The 14,298-nt window shown below is 41.1% G+C and overlaps 1 long non-coding RNA gene across 4 annotated transcripts in view; it reads left to right on the forward strand.

Annotated features, from left to right (window-relative positions):
• Positions 1 to 8,215, forward strand: part of LOC105477957 (uncharacterized) — a 372,390-nt gene extending 364,175 nt beyond the window's left edge. For all 4 annotated transcript variants that reach the window (XR_011625963.1, XR_011625962.1, XR_011625964.1 and 1 more), the window contains exons 2-3: positions 2,275 to 2,356; positions 6,709 to 8,215. This is a non-coding gene — a long non-coding RNA (uncharacterized lncRNA). The remainder of the gene's footprint in view (positions 1 to 2,274; positions 2,357 to 6,708) is intronic.
• Positions 8,216 to 14,298: the final 6,083 nt, after the last annotated feature.

Here is a 14,298-nt window from a genome sequence, read left to right on the forward strand (position 1 = left end):
ACCCTTGTTCCAAATAAGGTCACATTCTGAGGTACCATTCAACCCACAACAAACAAGGCACCAATGTGTTCATTGCTGGGTTACTCAATTGGTGGATCATACATGTGCTTACACAACCGACAAAGCAGAGGCACTCAGGGAGGAAGTGGGGAGAGAGAGGTATTTTTTTAAAAAAGAATTTGATATTAAAATACAATTGAAGTTCTTATAGGAAAAGTTATGATTTAGGATTGTTTTAATTTTACTGAAGTGGAAAAATAACACCATACTGTTCTCTGTATCTGGGGTCTCCAAAGCTATTAATGTCCTTAGTGAATTGTAAATAGTTGAGTGTTGTTAGAAGGTAGAATGTAGAAGAGTAGAAGAGTCATTTTCCCTGCTGGTGGTGGTTTGTTTGTTTTGTGTCTTGCAGTTATTGAGGCCACAGGTGACCGTAGCAGGAACAACAACTATGTTATCAACATAAGTGGTAGAGGATTAAATGGGGATGAAGAAGATTGTTAAGTGTAGATTACTTTTGCAAGAAGCTCAATTGTGAGGTGAAAGAAAGATTTCGGAGTCTCTGAAATGTGGTCTATGACCTCAGAAAGTTGACTGTTGTTTGTGACAGATCTGGTGTTTCTGACTAAATGCTACAATTAACTCTAACTGCTGTCAGAACTTCTCAGGGATGGCATCCACTGATGACGTCTCTTAACCAGTACAAACTGAGGTTCTTAGCCAGGCCGGAAGCCCCCTGACCCTGTACCATCATGCCCTGAGTAAAACAGCACCTTACCACCATGTTAATCCTATAGCGTGACACACAAGAAACTTACTGTAACCTGAGCATGCCATGCCAATGCCCTCTTGGTCCCTTGTACAAGCTATTTCCCCTGCCTGGGATGTCCTTCCCCCTTGTTTACCTACTCATCTGTCAAAGCTCACCTAGAATATTCCCCATGTGTTCTACCCTCCTTCAGGAAATTGCTCATTCTTTAGAGCCCCATAGCACTGTTAGAAGTATGTAACACTCATCACTGTATTATGGAATTCCTTAATTTTCTGCTTCTCCTATTAACTCATTGAAATCAGGATCCCCATTTTTCCTTCTTCTAGTCCTCAACTCCTTGCACAGTATTGGGCAGATGGTAGGACTTCCATAAACATGTATTAAATAAGTGAATTTACGGTGAATATGTCCAGATACTCAATACATATTAAGGGGCACACTTGGATGTCTAACAAAGGAAACCAGCCAGGAGGGGGAGTGAGAGAGGGAAACTGGGAGACTCATTATCAGCATCTATCAACTACCTCCATTACTACTGGAATCCAGGTTTTCAGCAGTATCCACTCACTTCCAAGCAGCCATGTGCTTAGGAGAAACTTACCCTTCCCCAGCCCAAGGGTGGGTCTGATTGATCTAAGAGCAATTGTATTTCCTTGCCAGTGACTGATTCAAAAATAGGCATGTCACCAATTCTGGCCCACAAGACATGGGAGACTTCTGAGAAATGTTTTCTTGTTCCTAAGAAATGAAAAACTGCTTTTTACTATAGTTTGGATGCTTGTCCCCACCAAATTTCATGTTGAAATGTAATCGTCAGAGTGACAGTGTTGGGAGGTGGGACCTAATGGGAGATGTGTGGGTCATGGGAGCAGATCCCTCATAAATAGATTAATGCCCTCCCGGGGTTGGGGTAGGTCGGGGGTGGGGTGAATTCTCACTCTATTAGATCCCAGGGTTGCTCATGGTTAAAAAGAGCCTGGAACCGGCCGGGCGTGGTGGCTCATACCTGTAATCCCAGCACTTTGGGAAGCCGAGTCGGGTGGATCACGAGGTCAGGAGATCGAGACCATCTTGGGTAACACCGTGAAACCCCGTCTCTACTAAAAATAAAAAAAAAATTAGCCGGGCGTAGTGGCAGGCGCCTGTAGTCCCAGCTACTCGGGAGGCTGAGGCAGGAGAATGGCGTGAACCTGGGAGGCGGAACTTGCAGTGAGCCCGCACCACTGCACTCCAGCCTGGAGGACAGAGCGAAACTCTGTCTCAAAAAAAAAAAAAGAAGAAAAAAAAAGCGCCTGGCACCTCCTGCCCCCTCACTTGCTTCCTCTCTTGCTGGGTGATCTCCGCACAAGCCAGGTCCCCTTTGGCTTTTGCCATGAGTGGAAGCAGCCTTAGGCCCTCATAATCAGGAGCCAAATAAACCTTTTTTCTTTATAAATTGCGCAGCCTCAGGCATTCCTTTACAGTAATACAAAACAGACCTGACACTTTCTCTTCTTCCTCAGGGTGCTGTTATGTCCGAAGCCATCTTGCCATGAGCAGCCTGAGAATGGAGCCAATGACTGAGGGTGGCAGAGGAGAAAGAAGGTAAGAGTCTGAATCTGTAATAACGGGGCTGGCCACTGAACCTGTCTACCCAACCCTATTCCCCTTGGGAATTACGGTTATCCCAATCAATGAATTTTTAAAAATTGTTTAAGGGTATTTGAATCTGGTTTCTATGACTTGAAGCCAAAAGCATTCTAGCTAAAATAACTTGCCATGTAGTAAATGTTTATTAAACATTTTAAATAAACATTTATTAATGTTTATTAAACATAACTTGATTTTAAAGTAGTGGTCTTAGAAGTGAAAAAGCATGTCCCTTGTGAGTCTGTCATGCAGTGGGATTTGGAAAAGTGAAATACAGTATTCTTATGGTCATCTCCTTATAAGTCCACACTTATTTTGTTTATTCGACTCTACCACTCAGACAGTACAGGCTAAACTTATTTTCCTGGAAGATTAAGAAAAATTTGGCCATGAGTTATGCAAGGGGAAGTAAACAAAGTCACAAGACACAGACAGAAAACCTCATTTCCACTCAGTCTCTGACCCAAAGAAAAAGTCACTTTGGGGAGATACATAAAGTTTTAAAAATTGAAGTGCAATTAAGTGTAGTTAAGTTTTAAAAAATTAAATCTGGGTTCCACTGGCACATGAATAGACCAATGAAATGGAATAGGAAATCAAGAAGTAGACCCAGATACATACAGGGATTTAGCATATGATAAAACACTCATTTCAAATCAGTGGGGGAAAACTGGATTTTTTATTAATGGTGTCTGGACAATAGGGTAGTCAGCTGTAACAGTAAATACATGTTAAAAGTTAGAGCTATACCTCACACCTTGCCAAATAAATCTCAGATGGGTGGGTCAGAGATTTTATAAACATGTGAAACCATAAAATATGAAAGAAATCATAAAAGATTTTTTGTTGTAATTTATAGCTGGAAAAAACCTTTTAAAACATGACACAAATTACAGCAGTAGTAAAATAAAGACTGAAAAATTCAACTGTGCTTTAAAAAACATCTGCATGCAAAAATGACAATAGCAAGTCAAAAGTCAACGGACAAGTTGAGAAACATATTTGCAACTCATTGGTACGCAATGAATCCTAGCCAGTAAGGAAAAGACCAAGAAACCAACAGAAAAATGAGCAAAGGACATTATATCAGGTGATACAGATTGGCATTGTAGCAGTATTTATTGAAATTATAAATATACATACACATTGATTCAATAATTTCATTTCTAGAGATTATAATACTCAAATATTCATAACTCTATTTATAGCAATTATATTAAATTACAGACACACTCTTATGCATGGAAATCATTTATGAATAAGGTTAATCATTGCAGCATTGTTTGTAGTACCAAAAAATTGGAAGTAACGTAAATGATCATCAATGGAAGAGTAGTTACACAAATGATACCATTTGTCTAATGTAATGAATTACTAGTCACCAAAAAAAAAAAAAAAAAAAGATTGAGGGAAAAGATTGAAGAGTTCTTTGTATAGTGAAATGATGTGGCATCATCTCCAAAATACATTAAGTGAAAAAAGCAAGGTACAGAACAGAATAGTGAGTTACTATTTGTGTAAATAGAAGATGATGGATGGTGTCTTATACAAATTCACTTGTATATTTCTGCAAGGAAAAGTAGGAAGTCAGTGACACTGATGCCCTCAGAGGGGAAACAGGGCGGCTGGTGCCTGTGGGTAGGAGGGAGGTTTCACTATATATAATTGTATACCTTTTGAATTATGAACTATGTGAATGTATTACCTATTCCAGTTCCAAAATAAATATATTACCTTTTAAAAGGTATTTTGGAACCGAGAAAGAGAAATAGAAAACCCTCAACACTTTACAAATGAAAACTAAAGATGAGGAACTGCAAATCTGATTCAATAAATGCAGCCCCCATATCTAACATGATTAGGGCCTAACATCTGCACAAACATCTTCAGCCTTTCTACCAACCTCAGGTAGACTAGGATTTGATTTGTCAACCTTAACCCCTCCCTGCCACATCCCGTTCCTCCTGCTTTAAGGTCAGGTCTGTCTGCCTGGGATTTGCCTTTGGGCTCTGTTGTCCTCACACCCTGCATTGATGACCGGCAGCGGAGCACCAAGCTGAGGGCCTCCTACATTGCTCTTCTAAGCACAACTCATGGGCGTGATTGTTTGTCTGAAGGATGCAAAGGTAGTTGAGATGTTTAATGTCGAAATATTAGACTAAGGTTGAAGAAAATGAAGCAGTTCAAGGTAGGAGGTTTTTACCTGTAGGTGTCGTAATGGGATGGTAAGAAGAAAAGATAATAAATCATAGAGAGCAGGAGAATAAACTACTTGCCATACTTCAACTGGATTTTTCTCTTGTTGGAGCTCTGTAGTTGATGCCTTATTAACATCAGAGGGGATTTGATGACTTGTCATATTCAGTCCTGACTATTGAAATGAAAAGGATAGAAAATGAAAAGTATGGAAAATGAAAATCAATTGCATTCTTTAATTTTAGTCATTCCATTCCTGGAGCATATTGAATACCACTTTGGGTTCTTTCATTGTTCAGGTTATTAATAACAAAGAGCCAAAGTATTTCACATTCCTAAAGAGTCTTTCATCTCAAAGGAGCCAATGTAATTCACTAATTCAGTTACCTGAACTACATTTGGTAATTATTTGAGGATCACTTCACCCAGGGGTGAATTTCGACGGGTTGTGTGACACAGCCGACAGTCACTTCATTCTCCAGTCAGTGCAAAAGAAAAATGAATAGCTAATGGGGGATGTCCTCCTAAAGGATTTTCCCAGTGAAAACTTCTGGGAGATGGATGCTGAAAGAATGTAATTAATTGCCCGAAATTAATACCTCCAACCTTACTCAAGGTTTTCTGACCTCTTTACTAGTGTCAGGGTGGAGAGGTGGCTTATCTCAGAATGGGGCCTTCTAGCAGCTGAGAGACCTGTGAATAGCAGGCAGTCCGTTGCTATCTCGTTTTACACTCATGTATTTTTTTTTTTTAGTGATTATAAACGGTATTGTGTTTATATATTCCACATATTCACTTTTAGAATATAGAAATACAATTCACTTTTTAATTGTCACAATTGATTTTCATACGTTGATCTTATGTCAGTGACCTCGCTGAACTCAGTTTAAGGAATGTTTTTGTAGATTCCTTGAGATTTTCTATGCAAACTATCACTGCATCTGCAAATAGAGTTAATTTTAGTCCTTCCTTTCTTCTCTGTGTGCCTTTTATTACCTTTTCTTGCCTTATTGAGCCGGCTAGATCACAGTTGGACAGCAGTGGTGACTGCAGACAGTCTGGCAGACATGCTTGCCTTATACGTGATCTCAGGGGAAAAGCAGTCTTCTATAATTATAATGTTAGTTGTGGTTTTTTCGTAGATGTTCTTTATCAAATTGAGAAGGTTTCCCACTATTCCTAGTTTTCTGAGAGTTTTTATCATTAATCGGTGTCAAATTTTGTCAAGTGTCTTTTCTGTGTCTACTGATATGATCATGTGATTTTTTTCCTTTTTAATTTATTAATATGGTATATTACATTGATTGATTCTTGAACATTGAACCAGCCTTGCATCCTATGAACAGCCATCATTCCAATGTTACCTCATTTTAAAGTTCATATATAAGAAACAGTGTCTCAGTAATATGACCCTAATTTGGAGGAAGGGGATAAGGGATGAGAAACGAGCTCATCCAACAAAGGCATTTGCCTTGGTCCACCTGACTGGATCAAATAAGCTTTCTGGCCAGGCGCGGTGGCTCACACCTGTAATTCCAGCACTTTGGGAGGCTAAGGCAGACAGATTGCTTGAGCTTAGGAGTTTGAGACCGGCCTGGGCAACATGGTGAAACCCTATCTCTACAAAAATACAAAAATGAGCTGGGCATGGCGGTACATGCCTGTAGTCCCAGCTACTTGGGAGGCTGAGGTGGGAGGATGGCTTGAACCCAGGAGGCAGAAGTTGCAGTGAGCCAAGATGGTGCCACTGCACTCCAGCCTGTGTGATAGAACCAGATCCTGTGTCAAAAGAAAAAAAAAGGTGGCAAGAGGTACTGAGGTCCAAGAGATGATATATCTAGCACTCCCTTCCACCTCAATGAATCCAACAAGAACCAAAGACCTTCCATCTTCTCCATACTACTTATGCTGTAAATACTTTCTCTTAATTTTTATGTCATCTTTTCTCTTTTATTTCTCCCATCATCATTCCAAAACCCATTCAGAAGGATGTATTTGCAGGCATGTTGTTGGGGTGGTACAGTGGAGTGGGGAAAGAAAGAGGTAAGATGTGATGCAAATAGAATATATTCTGTCTGAATGATCCATTTTAACAATCTGTGTTTGTGTAGAGATGTTTGAGAGCATGAGAAAGGAAGTCAAGGAGAGCTTGACCATCGCCGGCAGAGTCTGGAATTTGGCAGCCGGGAATGGAGATAGTGTGCAGAGTGAACAAAGATCCAAGATGGGCTGAGAGCCACTGAGTGACAACACACTTTCTGAATGGACATGACTCCTCAGATTCCTCTGGTCTCTCTCTAACACCTCACAGAGCAGCTGCCACGCCTCACCACTCTCAGGCTCATTAGTTATTCTTTAGGGGGTTAGAGCACAGCATGAAGGAAGCAGGGGTGATTGGTTTTATTCCTGCAATGATTAGGGCATTTTGCACTGCTTAGTGGCCCTGTCCTGCTCCCTGAGGCTAGTCTACAGGAGGGAAATATTTGTCCTGCAGAGGAACCAACAGGTGGGAAATATTGGTCCTGCAGAGGAACCAACTGGCATCAGCATTGGCAACGTTGGAAAAATACAATCTCATGAGCAATGGTATGCCCCATGTGTCCTAAATGTTTTTCTGTGCCAGTGATTTTCAAATATTTTAGCCTTTAAGCTTTTTTCCCCCCTCCAACTGAAATCTTACGGGGAAACTCATCAAAGAGAAGAGCAGCTGTTCTGATTCAAGTTTGGCAGAATTCAGAGATCCATGTAAAGGATTCCTTTCCTCCTCTGAACTCTGCCACAACATTTTCTGCCACAATCATCTCAATAAGCAAAATTTTAAAACTACTGTATTGTGTGTTCTTTAATGCTGGTTAATGTTCTTACCTAATTTTAAAGAGGAAGAGACTGAGGCATGAAGGGGCTAAATAACCAACTTTTCCAAGTCGATGCCATGAGTTTGCATCAGTCAGGAACTGTGCTTGTCTGATCTGAAAACTGGTTTAAACAAGGCAGGGCTTTATTTTCCTCTAACCTAAGAGGACAGTGTAGGGCAGTGTAGGGCCGATGTGGTGGGGCTTATGAGGTCTTTGAGGACCTAGGCTCTTTGCAGCCCAACATTCCATAATCTCTAGGATGGATCCTCATCCCATGTTTATGATTTCTAGAGCTCCAGCTACCTGATCAGCACACAGAAGATGTAGAAAGAGGGAGAATAGAAATAGAAGGGGCTTTCTAGAAAGGCTTGATGACTTTCGCTTACATCTGAGATGAGTAACTTAAAAAATTAAGCTGGCATAATGACACCCTGATAGGGTTTGACTCTGTGTCCCCACCCAAATCTCATCTCGAATTGTAATCACCACGTGTTGAGGGAGGGACCTGGTGGAAGGTGATGGGATCATGGGGATTCTCACGAGATCTCATAGTTTAAAGTACGTGGCAGTCTCCCTCCTCCGTCTCCGGCAGTCTCCCTTCTCCGCCTCCTGCCACCATGTAAGACATGCTTTGCTTCCCCTTCACCTTCCTCCATGATTGTGTTTCCTGAGGCCTCCCCAGCCATGCAAAACTGTGAGTCAATTAAACGTCTTTTCTTTATAAATTACTCAGTCTCAGGTGGTTCTTTATAGTAGTGTGAAAATGAACTAATACACACCCTTTCCCCAAGCAATATAGGAGCTCTGCCAGTGAGGAAGGGGAGAGCTGACATTGGTGGATAACTAACAGTTTGGCACAAACATATGTGTAAAAAGTATGCCTCTAAGTGAGCACATGTCCTGGATTTATCCCAATTGCAAATAAGCTGCCTGTTCTCATAAACACACCAAGTCAAAATTTCAGCACCTAAATGTTTTTTTCTCATTTTGTTTCTTATTCAGAAGAGGCTCAAAACTCCTTTGTCAGATTAGTGTCCTGAATTTTATTTTAGAAAAGAAGGTGTTCATAAAGCAACCTAACTTGTTATTTGTTAAAATTGCTTGACAAAGGAAATTTTATTTTCAAAATATTGTATATGTTTTGGATTGTCTTCAGACCATAATCCTGCTCTATGAGGGCAAGTGGCAGGTAGGAAGCTGTAGGTTAGCAATATGTAGTTTGTGACTGAAAGTGGAAGTTGGATTACACTTCAGGGCGCACAGATCCCTGCCCTTTGACCTTTTACCACAGGAGGGTCTTTATTAGCTTCTCACTAAGGCATTCCTGTTCTCCACCTGCTTTCCTGACCACCTCACAAGGGTGATGGGGGCACTGTTGGTTCAGAGTGGACCACCACTGCCTGTGGTGTGGTATGGAAGACAAAGAATGGACCTGGATTGAAAAGACCTGGATTCAACTCTGCCTTCGTGACCCTTTGACAAGCCACCTCAGTCCTCCAGGCCTTGTTTCCTGTTTAGTAAAATGAGAGGATTAGACTAGATGGGCTCTATGGACATTTCCAAATCAAACATTCTGATATTGTGTCTCCTGCTGCCATCCCCTGTCCTTTGTCCTCACATGGGCTGGAATGTGAGGTACAAATGCTGCCAGTCACTGGATAAGGATTCTTAAAAGTCATCTGCTCACTTTCTTCCACCAGGAAGAATTATAATAAAAATTAGCCTGTTTCCTTAAGTTTCATGGATTTGTTTTCTAGATCCTAGAAGGTTTTCCTAATGTAGGTCTTTAACTAAAATGCCTCCAGTTAGATTTAATGCCCATTTTCTCTTGCCCTGTTGATTATATGGCTGTCTGGATGTTCATAGGAAAACACAAAATCACAATTGCAATAGGATGAAGAACAATTCCCAAAGGAATGGGATCCAGATTGCTCACTGTCTATTTATGAGTTCACTTTTTTTTTTTTTTTTTTTTTTTTTTGAGACTGAGTCTCACTCTGTTGCCCAGGCTGGAGTGCAGTGGTGTGATCTTGGCTCACTGCAACCTCCGCCTTCTGGGTTCAAGGACTCTCCTGGCTGGCTGGGATTACAGGAGTGTGCCATTGTGTCTGGCTAATTTTTGTATTTTTATTGGAGACAGGGTTTCACCATGCTGGCCAACCTGGTCTTAAATTTCTGTGATTCACCTGCCTCGGTCTCCCAAAGTGCTGGGATTATAGGCACGAGCCACCGCACCTGGCCGAGTTCACTTTTTAACTGACTCAGTCAATCGAGAAAACTGGGTGCCTGCTATGTGCCAGTCTCTACACGGAAAATATGGGCTCCAATGCTTGCCTGATCTATTTTGCAGGTCAATGTGCTACTATGTGCTAGTCTCTGTCTCATGTGTATCACTTTCTTATGTAGTCTTAACCATATGATGTAGGCATTTGCCATTGAATTCTATTGTTTCTGTCTGCTGCTGCTTTGACAGGAAACTGTGCAATACCCTTTTCCCAATCATTTATTTACCTAATCTTTTTGGTAACTATTATGTGCTAGGGACCAGAGATATAACTGACCAAGACAGACAGGGTTTATCTGACAGGACTGTCAATCTATTAATCATAGTGCCCTACTTACTCCCAAGCACAAGCCTGACCAATCATGAAATGTCATGTCCCTTAGGCCAGTGATTAGACCAGGGTCTGGGAGAATGACCAAAGTAGGACCAGTTAGAGTCCTCATATGCCATATGATCCAATGTTGGTTGCTGGAAATAGAGGGCTTCTCTTTATTCATTTGAGCCTTGGATTCAGATGTATATACTACCTACCCCCACTAATGTACTTTGCAGTTTTAAAAACCAATACATTTCCTTTTTGCTTAAGCTATTAGATTGAACCATATGAAAATGTCATTTTTGCAGGTTGAATGTCAGAATTTCATCTGATTTAACCTTGTAGTTTACATTTCTGCTGCCTATAATTGAATGAGTCCTCACTAATATGGGAGTACTGTTATCTCCAACTTAGATGAGGAACATGAAGCAAGGGGTATTTGGTCAAGGTCATTTTGCTATTAAGTATAGCAGGAACTAAAACCCAGGTGGCTTCAAAGCACATGTTCTTGATGAGTATAATAGCTAGAAAAGTTGCTACCTAAACTGGGCCTCCCCTCATCCCCCACTGTCAAACGGAAACAAAGATAAATATAGTCAATTAACTCTGATTACTAAAGACTCTGATAAGAATTGAACATCTTAGTTAAAACAAATAATCAACTTTTATCTGTTTAACTATAGATAAACAGAAACCAAATGAATGAATTAACTCATTGCTAACATTAGGAACTTCAGCCACTTTGGGGCTGCAGCGCTGACATCTGCCCATCTAGCTGGCTTTGAAAAAACCATTTGCTCTGGGAAAACAAGCATCATCTCAACCACCTAAAGTCAAACAACAGGTCCTTGAATTCAAACTTGTTTTGAAAAAAAATTATGATGGAGACACAACTTGAGTCCTCTTATTACCCATCCATTTCTCTTTAGAAGTAATATATGAATTAAAAAAAAATACTTGGAAATGTCCTAAGATTTTCTCACTACTTGAAGTAGGAAGTCCCAACAGATAGTTCATTCCCATTTGGTGAAGAAAGCAGCTAAAATGGAGGTTTGAGATGAATGCTTAGCAGCTGGAAGTTGCTGCATGGGGCGATAGCAGGAGAAAGGAAGCAGGTGCAAGTTCCTGCTGCTTTTATTTGGGGGAAGATGCTGGGGGAGGCCTTACAAGCTTGATGCCTTGATCATTTATTTCTGAGTCCAGAATAATTGTCTCCCACACACTTACCTAGAACCTCTGTGGTCTTGGTTCTGAATAGGTTCGTCTATTTTTAATGGCTACCCAAATACTATTAAGCTAATTCTTGCATTCCTTTGCTCTTCCTATTTAAAAATAAAAGTTCTGATAGTAATAGATGTCCCTGCCATTGTGACGAAGAGGATCACCTACAGATGCTCTCTGAACAGAAAAAATGGAACGTGAGATTCACATATCTATGCTTATAATTCTCCACATTTACAACCTCTTCTTAGTCTTTAAAAAAAAAAATCTAATGATTTAGGTGCAGAGTTCTTTTTTCTTAATTGTATTGCTGGACTTATCTTAAACATAATCTGTAAGACTCTCAACATAATATCATTTATCCAATATTTTTTATTGTACTAAATTTCAGGACTAATCTAAGTTTAAACTCTTTATTTTAGAAAAATCAGTAACAGCAGCTAATTAGCACATCTCATTGCGGATGTATTTGCCAACCAATTTCAGAGACTCATTTGCCTGTTAAGAGATTTTATTGAACACCAGCACCACAGACTCTCCTTTTTTTCTAGTAAACAGCTCATGCTTATTATCTTATTACAGGAATGCCACTGGTTAAATCAGGCTCTGAATATAAATAGCCATATTACTGCCATCAGGCATCAATGTTTATTTAGTGGCTGTGAGTCATGCATACCTCTTTGATCGGGTTTGGAATGAGCCATTGCCGTTTTTGTTCAAAAAGGTTATTTGCAAAGGCTACAGAAGTATCAGTTAGATTAAACATGAAATTAATCAGCGTGGAATTTTATCAGCCATTTCTGCCACCAAACACCAGGTGTCAAGAGCATGTGCAAATGAGGGCTGAACATAATGAAACTGGGGACAGCTTAGTAGGAAGGTCAGAAAAGATTCCAAGAGGTCTGAGGGAGGAAAGGTGGAGGGAGGCAGCAAGGGAGGTGGGAAGACAGGCAGGCAGGTAATACTGAAGGCCTGCTGAATCATCTGGAACTACTTGGCAGTTTTACACAGCATATCTCATAGCACAGTGTGTGGAATGGGAGTTAGGTGACCTGCAAGCTTGAGCTCTGATCTGCCCAGTCTAGTGATCTTAGGAAAACAACTTAATGCATACAGGCATTACAAAGCATACAGATAAAACATACGACAAACTTGTACAAAAGCAGGGAAACCACCTCAGTGTTTCTCTAGACTAAAAATATCAGAGAGAAATAGACCCAAGGCAGATGCGATGTGGCTTTTTGTTGATGAAACTATGATGGCAGAGAACATGTGGCCCTTTAACTGGAGGGCTCACTTAAACTGGGTCTGTACCGTCGTTCAACATTTAGTGTATCCTCAGCTTGTCAGGCACAGTGCTGAGCAGGCCTGTGAGTAATTATACCATGGTTAGTGCAATGATGATTGCCACTATAAATTCCTGTTGACCTCATTCTCAACCCCGCTTTCAGCACTGCTCGGCAATTCTGATACATTCCTCCGAGCGACTCTCCCCGCCATTGTCCGCGAAGCCAATTTCTAGCATTCCCTGCTGTCTTCAAGCTTCTGTCTTCCCAGTCTCCATTCTGCTTACTCTCAATGAATGATCAGACCTTTCCTACAGTGAAAATAAATTTGTCTACATTCACACTGATCCACTCCCTCTCCCATATTCTCATCACAGGGAATGTCTTTCTTCTTAAAACAGGCAATCTTTCTACCTGTGATTTGGATCCCATTCCCTCTAGGTCGTTTTCTACCTAGAATCTTAAATTCTTCTCTCTCAACTAGCTTCATCTTTCCAAATTAAAAAAAAAATCCTCCTTCAACCATACCCCTCTTCAGGAATCCTCCTCCATTGTCAAAGGCAAGCTTCCTGAAAGAATTGTCTACCTAGAATTTTCATTCCCTCGAGTTCCCTGGGAGACTCTGACACGGACCTTCGAATGCAGGTGGTGAACTGGGAAAAGCTCTCAGAAGCTACACCAGCGCTGGCATGAAGGAGGCTCTTGGAAACTGTGACTTTAAAAGATGTACAGCAGGCCCTCCAATAAAGTTGTTTGGTGCGATGTTCTTTCTTTATAACATTGATGAAGGGAAAAATTGTTTTGTTGTACATCATTTCATTTAAAGTAGTAGTTTCCAAGAACCTATTCACTTTAAGTGAGGACCTACTGTAGATGCAACAGTGGCATCATCCAATTCTAGGGAACTCTAGGGCTGGGATGGCCTTTAGCGATGACTTGAATTGAAGCAAAGGGGACAGGCCTTTGTAACCCTACGTCAACCAGCCATTGGATGCACAGGGCAGGCACATCAACTCGGGTAAGTCAGTTTCCTTTGATAAAAGGTCATTCTTGCAGAGGAATTGAGCTGTGAGCCATCAGCGGGCTGAAGTCCTGGCAGCTGGGGAACAAGTGCTTCAACTCTAAAAGGGGGTTCTGGGTGGCACAGCCGAACACACGCTCTATAATGACAACCATCTTTCTGTCACCTGGCTTTGTCTCTCCTGAGCTCCAGACTCCATTGACATTCAACTGCCTACTGCAGATTTCCCTTTCGGCAACATGTGAGAGTCAATAAAACATATACAAAATTTAACGCTCATCACCACCTTCTACAGCTCTACCCCCGCTTTAGGTTCTCTGTATTAGTCTGTGTTCACACTGCTGATAAAGACATACCCGAGACTGGGAAGAAAAAGAGGTTTAATTGGACTTACATTTCCACAAGGCTGGGTAGGTCTCAGAATCATGGCAGGAGGTGAAAGGCACTTCTTACATGGCGGTGGCGGCAAGAGAAAAAACGAGGAAGATGCAAAAGCAGAAACCCCTGATAAAACCATTAGATCTCATGAGACCTACTCACTACCATGAGAACAGTATGGGGGAAACTGCCCCCATGATTCGAATTGTCTCCCACTGGGTCCCTCCCACAGCACGTGGGAATTATGGGAGTACAGTTCAAGATGGGATTTGAGTGAGGACACACAGCCAAACCATGTGGCTGCCTTTGCAGATAGAAGACAGAAGGACTTGGCAGTTAC

The sequence above is a fragment of the Macaca nemestrina genome, chromosome 7 (assembly GCF_043159975.1).
Source record: "Macaca nemestrina isolate mMacNem1 chromosome 7, mMacNem.hap1, whole genome shotgun sequence".
NCBI classification, from domain to species: Eukaryota; Metazoa; Chordata; class Mammalia; order Primates; family Cercopithecidae; genus Macaca; species Macaca nemestrina.